Raw genomic sequence first — 15,616 nt, forward strand, 5'->3', positions numbered from 1 at the left:
ATTCATTAGAATAAAACAGTCTTGGAAATTAAGCACTAATTTCCCCCTCAAATGGCCATTTCTGGGTTTTTTTTTTTTCTTTCTAATTACCACTGTAATGAAGTGGCCAGTATTGTGGTAGGAAGTGATTTCAAAGGCAGCAATTTCTTATTATGAATCATATACTTTATTTCTTCCCTAATGTGAGTCAGCCCCAGTTATAGAAAATGCACGTGCAAACTCCCATCTCTGCTGAGACTAAAATTGTTTTGGAATAGCAAATCATACTTTCAGCTCAAAGAGTTAGGCTTTCAAGCATTCCACTAAAGCAAAGAGGAAGAAAAAAGCCATCATATTTTCACTATGGGATCATTTCTGATCACTCTAGTCTATTGCTCTCAGAAGCAGATTTTCAGTATCTTAAAACACTGCTATGCTAATAACACATCTGGTAAGGCTAACTTGTATCAAAATAGATATGAGAAAAGGCACTTAGAAAACTATAAAGCACTATAAAAGTATTAATTTCTGTTAAGCTATTAGTCTGAGCACATTCTTCTTTACCATTGATCCTGCCATTCACTCTGTTATACAGGTTCCCCTTTTTGCTTTCCTTAAAAGTGAGTCTTCCCCAAAATATCTTGCCTTCACAGTTAAAAAAAAGAATTTCTCTTTGGAATTTGATCATATCCCATGTAGACTTCTGATAGTTGTATGTATGTCCCCTTAAAGTTATTTTCCATCAAATGATTAAAATGTGGTCAAGCAAAGGTCAGAGTTTCTAGCCTATGAATTGCACATGGTAACACTCATATTCATGCACCGAGCTTTTAGCTGCTCTATTAAATTGGTGTTGTGATCATTTCCTCCAAAACAAAGAGTGTTAAGTATGTACTCCATTCTTTGGTATCAGCACTATCAAATTTCAAAGGGAGTGTCATCTAGAAATAAGTTAAGTGTGTCTATTTGAAAATAAGCAATGCTGAGCTTTGAACTCTCACAATTGAGATTTTTCTGATGGAAAAACATAGAAAATAATAATAATGACATATGGCTGGGTGCCTGGGTGGCTCAGTGGGTTAAACATCCAACTTTGGATGTTGACTCAGGTCGCCATCCCAGGGTTTTGAGATTGAGCCCCGTGTCAGGCTCTGCACCGAATGTGCAGCCTGCTTGGGATTCTCTCTTCCTCTCTCTCTGCCCCTCCCCCCTCCTGCTTGCTCACTCTTTTTCTTAAAATAAATAAATAAACATTAAAAAAATAATATGATGGCAATTGCCTAGATTGTGCATCAGATTATTTTATCATTGCCACACGTTAGAAATTGATAAACTCTTACCAAACTGTCACACAAAGCTGGTTGCATTTTGGTAATGGATAAGAGAAATCCGTGTCCCTCATGGGCATTTCTGGGTCTGTATGGACCCTCATTACTTTCCCAAGGTCGTTCTTCTTCCTATAGCTTTCATTGATCAACAGTGTATTCATAGGAATAGAAAATGCAACCTGGTTGGTCCATGAAAAACCTCTACTGGAACTAATAAAAATTCAACCTGTGAGTATTTACTATTTATGCAAAATAATTTAAATTTCATGAAGATATTCTTTCTTTGTTTTAAGAAAACAGAGGGCTGCCTAAAAAGAAAAGGCAATTTGAGCAATGTTTGGCTCAAAAGATGATATTGGAGGACAACTATAGCAGCAGTAAAAAAGATGAGTGGCTGAGGAGGAAGGGAGGGAAGGGAAGGAGGAAGAGATGAAGCACAAATGAAGGTATTCTATGTGAAACTGTCATGTTGAATACATGTCATTACACATTTGTCAAAACCCATAGGGGGCGCCTGGGTGGCTCAGTCGTTAAGTGTCTGACCTCAGCTCAGGTCATGATCTCCCAGTTTGTGGGTTTGAGCCCCGCATCGGGCTCTGTGCTGACAGCTCAGAGCCTGGAGCTGCTTCGGATTCTGTGTCTCCGTCTCTCTCTCTGCCCCTCCCCTGCTCGTGCTCTCTTTCTCTCTCAAAAATAAACATTTTTTTTTTTAAAAAACCCATAGAACTGGACATCACAGAGTGACCCTTAATGCAAATTATATGAACTGTAGTCGATAGGAGTATATCAATATTGGAACATTAATTGTAACAAATGTACCTCACTATGGAAGGTTGTTAATAATAGGAAAACTATGTGTGGGGGGTGGGGGGTGAGAGTGGGACATGGAGGAGGAGTGGGGTGTGCATATGGAATACTCTATACCACCCACTCATTTATTCTGTAAATCTAAAACTATACTAAAAATAAAGCTATTAATTAATTTTTTTAACATAAGAAAGAAGATAGGAATAAAGAAGCACACCATGGTAAACAAGGAGCTCAGATAGCTGCATGGAGGTCACTGCAGCTGAAACTGGGATTTCAATTCGGGTTAAGCTGCAGAGGGAGATGGGGAAGGCTTGGAGTTGGGTTTTGCCCTTTGGGAGCGGGAAGCCATTGTGGGTGTCACAGCAGGAAGCAATATGACTCCCTCATAGTGTGCCTCAGGAATGGCTGGAGGACAGAGCTGAAGCAGAGGCAGGGGACTCATGAGGTGATGTATCAGAATAATGCAGGCTGGACTTCATGAGGTCTATAATGAAGGGATATATAGCGGAGGGGACCACTTTGAGAGCTATAAAAGAGGCAGCACAGTAAGACAGTGGCAGCTTGGATGGAAGGAGCCAAGCACTTGACCTGGCCCCCAGGTGCCATCTGTGACAGAGGAGTCTAGCAGGAACAGGGGAGGTGCAGAGCACGGTGTTGGGAAAGCACTGAATTTCTTGCAGGGCATAGTGAGATGAAGTTTTCTGTGGGTCATCTGGGCATCATTGTCCAAGAAGAAAGAAATGGGATTTATGCCAGTCAGAATGGTCTGTGCCAAAGATGAAGTCATCGGTCTACAGATGGTAGTGGGAATTGAATGCATGAGATAGCCTAGGAAATGTCATACACAGTGAGAGGGAAAGTTGCCCAAGGACAGAACTCCTAGAAACACCCACATCCCATAGACAAGCAGAGGGAGGTGATACCACCAAGGGGTCTGCAAAGAACTGGAAAGGAAGAAAGAACCAGTAATGCAAGAGAAAAGAAATGTTATTCTCTGGTGAAGAAGGTTACCAAGTATTTTCCTTCAAGATGTTTTCTCATTGCTAGAACATTTTGAAAAGTCATAAAAGAAAATGAAATTTTGTTCCATGTCTCCTAGCTCTAAAATACTAAAAATATAGCTCTGTTGGGATGCACACTGGCTGTTATATGTAAGTGATGAATCACTACATTCTACTCCTGAAATCATTATTACACTGTATGTTAACTAATTTCGATTTCAGCAAAATTTAAAAATTATTAAAAAACAAAAATGTAGCTTAGTTAAATCAATCCAATCATAATGGAATGCCAAGTATGATTTAATTTAAAAATGGTTGTATTCAATTTAACAGCACTAGAGACCAAGAGAGGAAATACTGCTGGCATCTCTTGGTATGATCTACCACTCCATCATGGCTTATACACTTACTGGACTTTGAAGAGAAAAAGTAAAGTAGTATCAATGTGCACTGGCCTTCAAGTAATATGACCTGAGTTTAAATATGATTCCTGTCTCTTATCAGCTTAGGCAAATCATTTAACCTATTCGAGGTCCAATAGAAGTGGCAGCAAATTCTGGAAATTTAATGCTTTGAGTATTTTTTTAATAATTGAATTCATATTCCTCATATTTTCTCATTGCGTACTTTCAAATACTGAAAATTTGGTGGTGTTCTAGAGATTAGCTAATATTCTCTTTCAGCGTAATTCCTGCTTACAGGCACACAGGGACCCCTGAGGTCACAGGCGGCTCCTTCTCTCTTCCACGAAGATTCTGGGGCAAATGCCATGCAGGGGACCACTAGCTGTGCCCATTTTTTTTTTTTAGTTTATTTATTTATTTTGAGAGAGAGAGAGAGAAAGAGAGTCTGTGTGAGTGTGTGTGTGTGTATATAAGCAAGTGGGGGAGGGGCAGAGAGAGAGACTCCCAGGCAAACTCTGCACTGTCAGTGCAGGGCCCAATGTGGAGCCCAATAAAATCCATGAGAACATGACCTGAGCCAAAGTCAAATTCTTACAGACTGAGCCACCCAGGCCCAACCATGTCCATTTTAAGTGCAAACACTGGTGTGCAATTTACCATTTTAATTCAAACCTAAGATTTTTTTTAATGAAGTTTCTCCAAAACATCTGTAGGTCTGTTGAATTTTTTTTCATCCTGTAGGTTATCTGATATATAGTAGAAACATAGCAAAGGCCTTCATCTCCCCCATCTCTCCCAGTGTGTTAATACCTCACTGCAGCTGCACAAGCACTTCCACGTTGTATCCTAAGCCTGCACGGTACATAATGGTAGAGCTGAAAGTCCCTCCCCACAAGCAGACTTCTACACAACACCCCTCCTTCTCCCAATTACCACAGCAAGAAAAGACTAGCAGCCCACTTATTACCTTAGTCATTCTGAGGAAAAAGAAAGATAATTTGGCTCCTAAAATGATGGAACCAAAACAAAATACATATTTCTTGATACACTCAGCTGGAATGTTGCTTGTTTTTATTTTCTTTTTCTTCCTAAACAGATTTACTGATGCATCATTTACCTATAATAAAACAAAATAATAAAGTGTGTCCTTTCTTATATACAGTTCTATGAATTTTGCCAAATACTACAGTAATGTAACATATAGTTTAGAAGAGCCAAAAAAATCCTCCCACCCCCAAAATTCCCTCCTGTTCTTGTGATAGGGATCTGCTGTAAGATGGCCAACAGGACTAATAAGAAAACACCTGTCCCTGATTAATGAGGAATGTGGAAGTAACAGCCTATAAATCGTTCCCTCTGCTAATGCTCTGGGCTCAGACCTCTGGAGAATGATCTCCTCTGAGCCCACTGGTTGTAAAATAAACCTCCTGCTTTCCAAAATCTCTGAATGCTGCTTGGTTCTTCCACTGGGTGATCCAGACCAGATTTCAAAACACCTCTTTTCCCCTGCCCATCCCAGCTCTTGGCCAATGACATGTTTTCTGCCTCTATAGTTTAATCTTTTCCAGAATGTTGTTTAAAATGGAATCAAGGTGTCTGTATGACCTTTTGAGTCTGGCTTCTTTTACATAACCTAATGCATTTGAAATTCATCTCTATTGTGAACATGCAAGCTGTCCCTTTGCATCACAGTAATATTTTATTGTATGAATGTGCCACAGATTATCATTTCACTTGTTAATGGACATTTGGGTTATTTCCAATTTTGGTGATTGTGAATAAAGCCACTACAAACATCTATATTTAGGTTTTTCTGTAAATAAAAGTTTCGTTTCTCTTGTGTTAATAAGTACCTAGGGGTAGGATCTTTATACTGTATGGCAAGTGTATGCTTAACTTTATAAGAAACTTGGAGACTATTTTCCAAAGTGGTATTCCTATCAGCAATGTATGACAGTTACAGCCTTTCTGAATCCTCACCAACACAGAGTATTGTAAAGTTTTATATTTCAGCCATCCTAATAGGTATATAAATGTATCACATTGTGATTTCAGTCTGCATATCCATAATGATTATGACATTTAGTATCTTTTCATGCATTTGTCATTTATATATCTACTTTAGTAAAAAATTCAAATATTTTGCCCATTTTTTATTGGCTGTATTTTTCATTATTGAGTTTTAGGACTTCTTTCATATTCTGGACGCACATTCTTTATCAGACACATATTTTGCAAATGTTTTCTGCCAGGGTGTGACTTGTCTTCATTTTCCCAACAATATTCTTCCAAGGGTAGAAGCTTTTAGTTTTGATGACATTCAATTTAACACCATTTTCTTTTGTAGATCATGCATTTGACCATTTCCAATAAATCTTTGCCTAACCTGAGATCACAAAATTTTTTTTCTATGCTTTCTTCTAGAAGTTTTATAGTTTCAGGTTTTACATGTAGGTCAGGTTATTCTTTTTGAGTTAATACTTGCTGATAAAATGAGGCATGGTGTCGAATTTCATGGTTTTGCATGTGGATATTCAATTGTTCCCACACCATTTATTGGAAAAAAGTTTCCTTTTCCATTAACATGCCTTTGCACTTTTGTTCAAAATCTGTACATGAGTCTAATTATGGACTCTCTATTTTAGTCCATCAATTTCTATGTCTGGTTTTGTTTTGTTTTTTTTTTTTCCCAGTATTGCATGGTCTTGATTATTTGAACTTTAAAATAAGTCTTAAAATCCAACAATATGGATCCTACAATTTTTTCTCTGCTTTTCCAAAACTGTCTAGTCTAATCTAGATTCTTTGTCTTTCCATTTTACAATAGGCTTGTTAATTTCTTTTAAAATTTGCTTCTAGAATTTTGATTGGGATAGAGTTGAAACTATAGATCAACTTGGGAGAATTATATTCAATCAATATTAAATTTTCTAATCCATGAATATTGTATATATCTCCATTTATTTAGATCTTTGCTTTCTTTCCCTGGTATTTTGCAGCTTTCTGAATGTATACTTGTATGTGTTGCTAGATTTATATTAAATATTTTGAATTTTAAGTGCTATTGTAAATTTCACTTTTTAAATTTTCTTTTCTAGTTGCTCATTGCTGATAGATAAAAATACAATTAGAGGGCCCAAGATGGTGGAGCAGCATGGAAGTTTTCTGCTTCTTTGGTCCCTGAAATTCAGCTGGATCAACACCAAACCATCTTGCACACATAGAAAATTAATCTGAGGTATAACACAAAAATATTCATAACTTGAACCACAAAAAGCAGGTTAGAGGCTCAGAAGGGAGAACTCGGGGAGAGAGAAGCTGCAGAGGGTAGGAAGCCATTTTTGCTCACAGAGAGAGGATGGAGACAGGGGAGAGAGTACAAGAAAAGCACGCCTCCAGAAAGCAGCTGGAGAGATAGAGAAAGAATGGAAAGACCCATAAGGGACTAAATAAGAGAGAAAGAAAAGGATTTAAATACGATTAAGACTATAAACAAGGAAAATGATCTAGTTTCATTCTTCTGCATGTTGCTGTCCAGTTCTCCCAACACCATCTGTTAAAAAGGCTGTCTTTTTTCCATTGGATATTCTTTCCTGCTAGATCATTTTCTCACACCATGCACAAAAATAAACTCAAAATGGATAAAGGACCTGAATGTGAGACAGAAAACTGTCAACACCCTAGAGGAGAAAGCAGGAAACAACCTCCTTGACCTCCACCGCAGCAACTTCTTCCTTGACACATCCCCAAAGGCAAGGGAATCAAGAGCAAAAATAAACGATTGGGACCTCATCAAGATCAAAAGCTTCTGCACAGCAAAGGAAACAATCCACAAAACTAATAGGCAACCAACGGAATGGAAAAAGATAGTTGCAAATGACATATCAGATAAAGGGTTAATATCCAGAATCTATAAGGAACTCACCAAACTCCACACCTGAAAAACAAACAACCCACTGAAGAAATGGGCAGAAGATATGAACAGACACTTCTCCAAAGAGGACATCCAGATGGCCAACAGACACATGAAAAGATGCTCAGCATCCCTCATCATCAGGGAAATACAAATCAAAACCACACTGAGATACCACCTCACACCAGTCAGAGTGGCTAAAATGAGCAAATCAGAGAACTCGAGATGCTGGCGAGGATGTGGAGAAACGGGCACCCTCCTACACTGTTGGTGGGAATGTAAACTGGTACAGCGCCTCTGGAAAACAGTGTGGAGATTCCTCAGGAAACTAACAATAGAACTCCCCTATGACCCAGCAATAGCACTGCTAGGAATTTACCCAAGGGATACAGAAAAGCTGAGGCATAGGAGCACATGTACCCCAATGTTCATAGCAGCACTCTCCACAATAGCTAAAACATGGAAAGAGCCTAAGTGTCCATCAACAGAAGAATGGATCAAGAAGATGTGGTTTATCTATACCATGGAATACTACATGGCAATGAGAAACAATGAAATCTGGCCATGTGTAGCAACATGGATGGACCTTGAGAGTGTGATGCTGAGCGAAATAAGTCAGGCAGAGAAAGACAAATATCGTATGTTTGCATGTATAGGAGGATTAGGAGGAACTTGACGGAGGAAAAAGGGAGAGAAGAAGGGGGGAAAGGGGGGGGGAGGGGAGATGGGCATGGAGGAGGACACTTGTGGGGATGAGCACTGAGTGTTATGTGGAAACTAATTTGACAATAAACTATTTGTAAACAAACAAAAAAAAAGACTATAAACAGGGGAATGGAGAGTCTGAAACTCTGTAGCTCGATACCTGGCAGAGCTCTGGTGGAAAGGGCGAATCCCCAGGAACAGTGAGGTCTAAGGAGTCCTTGGGCCACAGAGGGAGAGGTGGTTCCCCTGTTGAAAGGACATTTGATAGAGGCTGTGCAGCGTCCCCACAGGCAAAGGTCCCAGGAGACCCCAGAGAACAGCCATATTTGCAGGTGTTGGAACAAGGACACTAGGGACGGTGAAACTTGACACCAGATTTGTGTTGTGATTTATCACAATCCCTTAAACACCGCTGCTTATACGACCATGCAAACCTTTTCTGAGGCAGAACGGCACCCAACCACGGTCTCAGCATTGCAGCAGTGCGGTCACATGAATGTTCCCGAGAGTGGGCCCACACCTGGCCATTGCTCGGCAAGATCCTCCCTCAGAGGGTTGGAGTGGGTCAAAGCCACAGGGCCCTCAGAAGTGAGGGATTTGGAAACACAGCCCCATCTGAGATAAAACTCGGGAGGGAGGTGCCGCCTGGCAGGCTGATGGCTTGGTTGCAGACAGCATAGAAGCAGGGAGTGGACAAAGCCAGAGACGAAAGAGGAGTGCTTGATTGCCAGTAGGCAAGAGCACAGAGTTCTGATGCTAGAGACTGGGTAGCTGGGGGATGACATTTTCACCTCTCCCACACATGCACTTACCAGGGAACATGCGTTGCAATGATCCACCCCAATAAGCTAAGTAGTGTCATCTAGTGGAGAATGGAGCCATTACACCAAGCCCCATCCAACTGCACCAGCAGAACTCTAAAAGAACACAAGTCTCTCCACCTGCTTAGTTTAGAAACTATAAAGTGCTTTATAGTTTGACTTTTAGGAGAAACTGGATATAATTTCAGTCATATTTCATTCTGTTCGCTGGTCCATCTATTCCATTTTTTTCTTTTCCTTTTCTTATTCTTGAATACAGAAAGAGAAAAAATATTTTTATTTTCTGTTTTTATATAAAAGATTTTTCTTTCATTTTCTACTATATTTTTGTAAATTTTTATTGTATTTTACTTTTAACATTTGATTTTAATCTATTTTATTATAATCATTTTTTTAATTTCAAAAGTTTTCCTACTTTTTTCTTCCTTTTTTTCTTTTCTTTCCCTTTTTTCCTCTGGATTACCAAGCTTCTTTACCAGACCAAAACACATCTAGGATCTAACATCCTTAACTTTATTTTTTGTGTTGTTTTAAACTTTTTTAATTTAATTTTTTTATTTTATTAATTCTTTTTCTTCCTCCAAAATGACAAAATGAAGGAATTCACCCCCAAAAGAAAGAACAGGAAGAAATGACAGCCAGGGATTTAACACAGATACAAGCAAGATGTCTGAACCAGAATTTAGAAACTGAGAATCTACTAAGAATACTAGTTGGGGTTGAAAAAGCATAGAATCTCCTTCTGCAGAGGTAAAAGAAGTAAAATCTCATGAGGACAAAATTAAAAATGCTATAATTGAGATGCAATCTCAAATGAATGCCATAGTGGCAAGGATGGAAGAAGCAGAGCAGAGAATCAGCTATATGGAGGAAAAACTTCTGGAAGATAATGAAGAAGAAAAAAAAAGAGAGAAGCTAAGGCAAAAGAGCACAATATAAGAACTAGAGGACTCAGTAACTCATAAAAAGGAATAACATCTGAATCATAGCAGTCCCAGAAGGTGAAGAGAGAGAAGGGGTAGAAGGTTTATGTGAGCATATCATAGTGGAAAATTTTCCTAACCTGGGAAAAGACACAGCCTTTAAAATCCAGGAAGCACAGAGAATTCCCATTAGATTCAATTTAAAAATGACCATTAACAAGGCATATTATAGTCAAATTCACAAAATACAGAGACAAGGAAAGAATCATGAAAGCAGCAAAGGGAAAAAAGTCCTTAACTTACAAGGGAAGACAGAGCAAATTTGCAGCAGATCTATCCACAGAAACTAGGCAAGCCAGAAAGTTCTGGCAGGATATATTTAATGTGCTGAATTGGAAAAATATGCAGCCAAGAAGTCTTTACCCAGCAAGCCTGTCCTTCAAAATAGGAGAGATAAAGAGTTTCCCAAACAAAAAACAAAAAACTAAAGGAGTTTGTGACCGCTAAACCAGCTTTGCAAGAAATTTTAAGGGGGACTCTCTGAGGGGAGAAAAGACGAAGCAAAACAAAAAAGACCAAAAGCAAAAAAGACTAGAAAGGACAAGAGAACAGCACCAGAAACTCCAAATCTATAGGCAATACAATGGACAATGAATTCATATCTTTTAGTACTTACTCTAAATGTCAATGGACTAAATACTCTGATCAAAAAACATAGGGTAGCAGAATGGATAAGAAAATAAGATCCCATCTATATGCTATTTAGAAGAGACCTATTTTCCAGATTGAGAGTAAAGGGAGAGAGAACCATCAGTCATGCTAATAATAGTCACTAAAGAAAGCCAGAGTAGCCATACTTACATCAGATGACCTAGATTTTAAAATAAAGACTGTAACAAGAGATAAAGCATGGCATTATATCATAATTAAGGGGTCAGTCCACCAAGAAGACCTAACAATTATAAACACTTATGTCCCTAACATTAAAGAACCCAAATATATAAATCAATTAATTACAAACAAAGAAACTCATTGGCAATTATACCATAATAGTAGGGGGCTTCAACACCCCACTTACAGCAATGGACAGATCAGCTAAGCAGAAAATTAACAAGGAAACAATGGTTTTGAATGACACATTGTACTAGATGGACTTAACAGATATATATATTTAGAACATTTCATCCTAAGGCAGCAGAATCCACATTCTTCTCAAGTGCACATGGAACATTCTCCAGGATAGATCACATACTGAGACACAAATCAGCCCTTAACAAGTACAAAAAGATTGAGATTATACCTTCCATATTTTCAGACCACAATGCTATGAAACTCGAAATCAACACAAGAAAAATTTTAGAAAGACAACAAACACTTGAAGACTAAAGAACATCCTACTAAAGAATGAATGGGTTAACCAAGAAGTAAAAGAAGAAATTAAAAAGTGCATGGAAGTTAATGAAAATGATAACATCACAGTCCAAAACCTCTGGGATTTAGCAAAGAGGGAATTATATAGCAATCGAGACCTTCCTAAGGAAGGAAGAAAGGTCTCAGAAACACTACCTAATCTTACACTTTAAAGAGCTGAAAAAGAACAGCAGATAAAACCAAAACCCAGCAGAAGAAGGGAAATAAGGGGCGTCTGGGTGGCTCAGTCAGTTAAGCGTCCGACTTCGGCTCAGGTCATTATCTCACGGTTGTGGGTTTGAGCCCCACGTCGGGCTCTGTGCTGACAGCTAACTCAGAGCCTGGAGCCTGTCTTTGGATTCTGTGACTCCCTCTCTCTCTGACCCTCCCCTGCTCACGCTGTATCTATCTATCTCTCAAAAATAAATAAAACATTTTAAAAAATGAGAAATAATAAAGATTAGAGCAGAAATCAACACTATCAAAATAAAAAAGTAGAACAGATCAATAAAACCAGGAGCTGGTTCTTTGAAAGAATTAACAAAATTGATAAACTCATAGCTAGTTTGATCAAGAAGAAAAAGAAAAGGACCCAAATAAAGAAACTCAAGAATAAAAGAGGAAAGGTCACAACCAACAATCCAGAAACACAAACAATAATAAGAGAATATTATGAGCAATTATATACCAATAAATTGGGCAATTAACTAGCAAAACTGAAATAAGAAGAAATAGAAAACTTGAACAGACCCATAACCAGTAAAGAAATCAAATTAGTAATCAAAAATTTCCCAAAAAGCAAGAGTCTAGGACTGGATGGCTTTCCAGATAAATTCTACCAAACATTTAAAGAAGAGTTAACACCGGTTCTTTTGAAGCTGTTCCAAAAATTAGAAATGGAAGGAAAACTGCCAAACTCATTTTATGAAGCCAGCATTAGCTTCATTCCAAAACCAAAGACCCCACCAAAAAGGAGAACTACAGACCACTTTTCCTGATGAGCATGGGTGCAAAAATCCTCAATAAGATACTAGCCAACTAGATCCAAAAATATATTAAAATAATTATTCCCAATAACCAAGTGGGATTTATACTTGGGATGCAAGGCAAACAATAAATGTGATACATCTATCAATAAAAGAAAGGACAAGAACCACATGATCCTCTCAATAGATGCAGAGAAAGCATCTGACAAAATACAGCATCTGTTCTTGATAAAAACCCTCACAAAATTAGGAATAGGAGGATCATACCTCAAGATCATAAAAGCCATAAAAGCCATAAAAGACCCACCACAAATATCATCATCAATGGGGAAAAACTGAGAGCTTTACCTCCAAGGTCAGGAACATGACAGGGATAGCCACTCTCACCACTGTTATTCAACATAGTACTGGAAGTCTTAGTCTCAGAAATCAGAAAACACAAAGGAATCAAAGGCATCTAAATAGGCAAAGAGGAGGTAAAACTTTCACTTTTCACAGATGACATGATACTCTATCTAGAAAACTCAAAAGATTCCACCAAAAAACTGCAAGAACTGATCCATCAATTCAACAAAGTTGCAGAATATAAAATCAATGCACAGAAATCTGTTGTATTTCTATAAACCAATAAACAAGTAACGGAAAAAGAAATCAAGGAATTGATCCCATTTACAATTGCACCAAAAACCATAAAATACCTTGGAATAAACCTAACCAAAGAAGTGAAAAATCTATACACTGAAAACTACAGAAAGCTTATGAAAGAAAATGAAGAATACACACCAAAAAAGTGGAAAAATATTCCATGCTCATAAATTGGAAGAACAAATATTGTTAAAATATTGATACTACTAGAAGCAATCTACATATTTAATGCAATCCCTATCAAAATAACACAAGCATTCTTCACAAAGCTAGAACAAGCAATTCTAAAATTTGTATGGAACCAGGAAAAGACCCTGACTAGGCAAAGTAATACTGAAAAAGAAAACCAAAGCTGGTGGCATCACAATCCCGGACTTCAAGATGTATTACAAAGCTGTAATCACCAAGACAGTATGGTACTGGCACAAAAACAGACACTTAGAAAAATGGAACAGAACAGAGAACCCAGAAGCAGACCCACAAACATATGGCCAACTCATCTTTGACAAAGCAGGAAAGACTATCCAATGGAATAAAAACAGTCTCTTCAGCAAATGGTGTTGGGAAAACTGGACAGTGACATGCAGAAAAATGAACCACTTTCTTACACCACACACAAAAATAAACTCAAAATGGATGAAAGACCTAAACGTAACACAAAAAGCCATCAAAATCCTAGAGGAGAAATCACACAATAATCTCTTTAACCTTGGCTGCAGCAACTTCTTATTCAGCAAGTCTCCAGAAGCAAGGGAAACAAACGCAAAAATAAACTATTGGGACCTCATCAAGATAAAAAGCAGAGTGAAGGAAACAATCAGCAAAACCAAAAGGTTAACAACAGAATGGGAATAGATATTTGCAAATGACATATCAGATAAAGGGTTAGTACCCAAAATCTATAAGGAACTTATCAAACTCAATACCCAAAAAGCAAATAATCCAGTGAAGAAATGGGCAAAAGACATGAATAGACACTTTTCCAAAGAAGATATCCAGATGGCTAACCAACACATGAATAAATACTCAACATCACTCATCATCAGGGAAATACAAATCAAAACCACAATGAAATGCCACCTCACACCAGTCAGAATGGCTAAAATGAACAACTCAGACAACAACAGATGTTGGCAAGAATGTGGAGAAAGAGGATCTCTTTTGCACCACTGAATGTAAATTGGTGCAGTCACTTTGGAAAATAGTATGGAGGTTCCTGAAAATGTTAAAAATAGGACTACACTATGACCCAGCAATTGCACTACTAGGTATGCATCCAAGGGATAGAGGTGTGCTGTTCTGAAGGGATACATGCACCCCAATGTTTATAGAAATGCTATCAACAATAGCCAAAGTATGGAAAGAATCCAAATGTCCATGGACATATATATATATTATATATATTACTTGACAATCAAAAAGTATGAAATCTTGCCATTTGCAGCAGCATGTATGGAACTAGAGAGTATTATGCTAAGTGAAATTAGTCAGAGAAAAACAAATATCATATGACTTCACTCATATGTGGAATTTAAGATACAAAAAAATGATAAACATAAAAGAAGGGAAAAATAATATAAAAACAGGGAGGGAGCAAAACATAGGAAACTCTTAAATATAGAGAACAAACTGAGGGTTGCTGGAGGGGCTGTGGGAGGGGGATGGAATAAATGGATAAGGGGCATTAAGGAAGACACTTGTTGGGATGAGCACTGGGTGTTATATGTGGGGGATGAATCACTGGAATCTACTCCTGAAATCATTATTGCAGTATATGCTGACTAACGTGGATGTAAATTAAAAAATTAAAAAATAATTGATTTTTCTATATTTAGTGGCATTTTATTTTCAATTAAAAATTTTCCCCTGGTCATTATATATATTCTAGAACAGTGGTCCTCAATGCTAGATGAGGATCAAAATCACCTATGAAACTGAACATATACAAATTCCCAGACTTCATCTCCCACACATTCTTATTCCAGTTCTGGGACAGTCCTAGGAATTTATGCTTAAAAAGATTTCCCAGGCAATTCTGATCTCAGTGATGTTTGGGAATTACTCTTAAGTGTTTGTGGATATAAATTAATCAATACACAAATATGATAAGTAACAGTGTTTTTCCCATATTGACACTACTAACTTACATTCACTAGACATTTTTAGTTGGATTTCTGATGATGAATTTGCAGTGGTAAGTCTTTTCAGAAAATTAGTTGCTCCTTTTTAACCAATGGCATGTATTTGCTGGAAATTGTGCCAAATCACTAACTGGCACATTAAATTGCAGTCAGTAAATGACGCATTCAATTTTTTAAATTTCTGTCTGTGGCCATGCTTGGCCAGATTAGCACAATATTGCTAACTACTTGAGCAAACTATATACAATTTGGGGAGAAGAGAAAGCAAATAAGAGAAAACTGACTGAAAAGGCAATAAAAACTTGGTTAAATTCTAGAGTGGTTTGCCAAAATCAAGTATGGGAGGAAGGAATTATTGAGTGCAAGTGCTACAAAGTCACATATAATTAGCCTTATCAAGAAAGTGGGAGTGGATTTATCACCAGGACATTGCTGTATCTCTTAGAAAAATCCAAGAGCAAGAATTGCGAACTGGACTCCATCCAAAGAGACTGGAAGAAGGACAAAGAAAACCATCAGGATCCAGGTCATTCTGTTCCTTCTCTTCACA

This window comes from Hyaena hyaena, unplaced genomic scaffold (assembly GCF_003009895.1).
Source record: "Hyaena hyaena isolate Hyena2069 unplaced genomic scaffold, ASM300989v1 scaffold_455, whole genome shotgun sequence".
NCBI lineage: Eukaryota > Metazoa > Chordata > Mammalia > Carnivora > Hyaenidae > Hyaena > Hyaena hyaena.